The sequence below is a fragment of the Pistacia vera genome, unplaced genomic scaffold (assembly GCF_008641045.1).
Source record: "Pistacia vera cultivar Batoury unplaced genomic scaffold, PisVer_v2 Contig272, whole genome shotgun sequence".
Classification (NCBI taxonomy): Eukaryota; Viridiplantae; Streptophyta; class Magnoliopsida; order Sapindales; family Anacardiaceae; genus Pistacia; species Pistacia vera.
Genome location: NW_022196082.1, coordinates 1468327 through 1472428, shown reverse-complemented (window position 1 = coordinate 1472428; position 4102 = coordinate 1468327). Strand labels below are relative to the sequence as shown.

Sequence of the window (4102 nt, the reverse complement as noted above, 5' to 3'; positions counted from 1 at the left end):
CATCAAGGTTTTTCTTTAGGAATCACACTAAATTCTAAATTGTTTCTAACTCACTGCTCAAATTACTCCCGATTTTCAAAACGCGAGTTGTATCTTTCTCGTTGACAGGTACTTCTCATAACTCTTCTGTTGGCCCTACTGTAGGCTCCTCTTTATCATTACAAGAAATATATTATATTTTGACAAAATTAATTTTATCACATGTTATTTTGTCACTAGTAATATATGTATTATGACAAAATAAAGAAATATCACATTACATATGACAAAGAGAATATACAGTGACTAAAAAAAATATTGTCATAATATTTTATCACAACAAAGAAACCCATAAGAAATATAGTGAAGAAAAACATTTTTATCATAATATTTCATCACTAATTTTTGGAGTCCAATTTTGGCGCATAGGAAAATTGTTTATTGTGACAAACATATTTTATCATAAAACATTCTAGTCACTAGATTTAGTTATACATGCTATAACTATAAATTATTTTGTCACAAAAGAATTTATTTATTATTACAAAAAAAAATTGTCATAATATATGCTGAAATAAGGTATTAATGACAAAATGTTTGAGTCAAAATTTAAACACCCAGATAAATTATTTATTATGACAAACATATTTGTCATAAAAACTTTAGTCCATATATTTAGTAATGCATGCTATAATTACAAACTAATTTATCACAAAATAATTATTTATCATTACCAAAAAAAATAAATTATCATTTATAAATGTTAAAATTGAGATATTAACAACAAAATAATTGAGTCAAATCACTACAAGAAAATGTACATTCTGTAACCAAATTTTTGGCAATTGGTTAATACTAATTACAGATGCCCCACATTTAACAACTAAAATGCAATTGGTCGGCAAAAGGGGATAAAATTTTGGGGGCCATTATTTCCCTGTTTGGAGTCTAAAATTAATATTATGCGACTATTTGATTAGTTACACAACAATTTACATTAGTGACTACTTTGTTTAGTTGGCAATTTTTGGGCAAAACTTTTTCCAATGAAGTAGAACAATTGGCATCTAAATATGCTATTTCACATCTAAATTTTTTATTATAAAAAATAATTATTGACAACTACACCATAGTAGCTAAATTAGATGACAAATATCTGTTAATTAGTTGGTAACTATTTTGATTAGTTACAAAATAACAAAATAATCGAAATATTCAAGTTTTTTACACTAATTACATAGGTCCCAAGGTATATTTATCAATAAAGTATTTTACGCATATTAAAAATAGTTGTAAAAATGTATCTATAGCAGCTAAATTGAATTTAGTCGGCAAAATTAATTGAAATTTTCATAGTCCTACCTAATTTTCATTTTCGTATTCCCGTTAAAGGAAAATCATGGACAACCAAGATAATTATTTGACAACGAAAAAAGCTAGTTCTAAATTAACGTGTTTGGCAACTAAAATTTTAGCTGCTACAAAATACGAAATATACTAATAAATAAAAAATTAGTTAAAAAAATCATGAACTAAAGAAATGACCAAATATTTTAAGTTAATTACTAAAAACCCATTCCTATATAAACCCATCCTAATTCCCAACCCCTAGTTCCCAATTTCCCCTTTCATATTTTTAGCTTACACAAACAAAGAGTTTTCAAGAATGGGCCAAGATGATGAGGACCCAGAAAAGCGTGGGTCAAAATCATCAACGCCGTACAAATGGTTGAGCAACTTTCACCATGATCTGGTGGCGGGGGCGGTTATGGGCGGTGTAGTGCACACGATTGTGGCCCCGATCGAGGGAGCGAAACTATTGTTGCAGACCCAAGACAGCAACCTGACCATTGTTGGCAGTGGACGAAGAAAATTTAAGGGTATGCTTGATTGTATTGTTCGTATAGTCCGAGAAGAAGGCCTTTTTATCTCTTTGGAGAGGCAATGGTAGCAGTGTGCTTCGTTATTACCCTTCTGTTGCACTTAATTTCTCTTTTAAGGTATCTAATCAAGATTCTTTTTTTTTTGAAACTTCAGTTTATTTGTTATCTTGCTTTAGTTTTAATGCAATTTTTATTGGTTTGTACGGTTCTTTTCGTTTGGTGTTGTTTCTTGAATATTTTTTCGGAGGTTTAATACTTTGTCAGTTATTTTTTCTGTGTATAATTGATTTAAATTGGGTATTTAAAGTATTTCCGAGTAAAGAAAATGGGAATGCGATTGACCTGCAAGTCAGACCACCGGGACCTGGAACAGGACAGCCACACTTGTCTTTGCAGTGAACCATACCTCCTCCCTTTAATACGTCTGCCATAATCTTTTTCCTTCTCTTTGATTCAGGTTTAAGTTATTGTGCCTTCTCTGTTAGCTAGCATTTTTGTTTCTATCAACTCATGTTCCATGTTCTTCTGTTAAACACACAGGTGGCACAAACAGCTGATTGATTCATGGTTTTCATGGCCTCGCCATTTCATGCATTAGAGACAATGCCAACAAGTGTACATGTTCAATTTTTTACGAAATTTAAGCCCAATTGCTTCTCTAAAGCTTAGTTATATACAATTAAAAGAAAACACTTGAAAACAGAAACCTCTTTTGTGGCCCTGCTATAACAATTACTTGGTGTTACCAAAGGAGATTAATTTCCCAGCAGGATTAACAATTGAAGGATTTAGAATCTGATGCACAATTTCCTCAAATTCATTAGTTTCTATAATCTGAGTGCATAAACATCTAGTAGAATGGTAAACTTAATTTGTAGAATCTCTTGAGCATATGAAACTCTGTTATCATCCGGAACTCTAGTACATACTTAATACTTTGTCGGTATAAAATGAACCGAATGTAATTTTGGCTAAACAATTTCGATGCAGATACCTTAATACTTTGTCAGTTATTCAAGGTACCACTTTTGCATAAATATAGATGGAGTGATATTACTGTGGAGGCTGAAAGTAGTAAAATCTCTAATGAAATCGAGTCTCTTACAGATCCCGTGTAGAAGGTGAGGTATTTTATATACCTGGGTTGCACATATATTTACACAATTTCGTACTCAGTATCCATGTGTGATGTGTGGGTATTTGAGTTTGCAGATTCCAATAGACTGGAGAGTGATCTTGAAGAGTTGAATTGCTCTTTGGATTTAGGTGCATCACAGGTTGGTTCTCCATTGACAACAATTTTTTTCTTTTACTATTTGCTTCAAACTAGTTCTTCAGTGGTTAGAAAAATAATATTTGCTCAAGCTTGTTGTTTAACTGAAGCAATTGATGATGATGGATTTTGTGTACTATTTAGTTGGGTCAAGGGAAGGCTATAGAGGTTCCACAGGCTGATTGCTCTAAAGATGGAGAAGATCGATCAGATATGATAAAAATTCATGAAGACCAGAAATTTGAGGTGTTAATCCTGAACACTTTTGTTTAGTGCTTCCATGATTGGTTTGTGAATTATTTTTTATGACACTTTGTGTACCTTCCAGCTTGTAGAACTTGAAAGTGATATTGAAAAGAATAATGTAAAAACTTTGAACTCCTTGCAAGATCTCAATTCTATGTCCAAATTGTAGTGACCTACTTGAATGTTGTACTGACTACCGAGTTTGTGGATCTGCAGTAGCCCCAAGTTCTGGATTTTGTGACTCGTAAGAAAGGCTGATGATCTCTGTGTCAAAAAAGAAGTTCCGATTTTCTTGGTCATAGTTATTGATATCATAACTAACATAGTACTGTGACTTAAATTAACTTATTGAATCCTGCCTTCATTATATGTTGTTTTTCTCTCATTTGTGTAGGAGGAGATCAAGATGTTTGTCAATCCTTACTCAGAACCAGATGAAGAAAAGGAAGAGATGGCCAAAGAAGAGGAAAATCCTGAGGATGAAGATAAAGTTCGTTTCCGGACTCTTTTAAATATCAGCTGCCTTTATAAATTATCATTATTGAGATGACATAATATTTGTCATGCCTATATTATTTCGACGATAAAAAATTTGTCATGTAAAAATATTTGTATCAAAATTATTTGTCATACTATTATTTTTTTTACGTCATTATACAATTTTTGACAAACAATATTGTCATATAAATAAACATGGAACAAAATAAATGTTGTCACAGTA

General features: G+C 31.6%; 1 long non-coding RNA gene across 3 annotated transcripts; it reads left to right on the top strand.

Annotated features, from left to right (window-relative positions):
* Positions 1-1610: 1610 nt before the first annotated feature.
* LOC116133717 lies at positions 1611-3430 on the top strand. Of its 3 annotated transcripts, none has more exons than XR_004128601.1 (4): positions 1611-1979; positions 2170-2983; positions 3075-3139; positions 3280-3430. It is a non-coding gene; the product is annotated as an uncharacterized LOC116133717 (long non-coding RNA). The 3 variants fall into 3 exon arrangements; XR_004128602.1 differs by lacking the exon at positions 1611-1979 and having other exon boundaries at positions 2016-2319; positions 2403-2983; XR_004128600.1 differs by lacking the exon at positions 1611-1979 and having other exon boundaries at positions 2016-2983.
* The last annotated feature ends 672 nt before the right edge of the window (positions 3431-4102 follow it).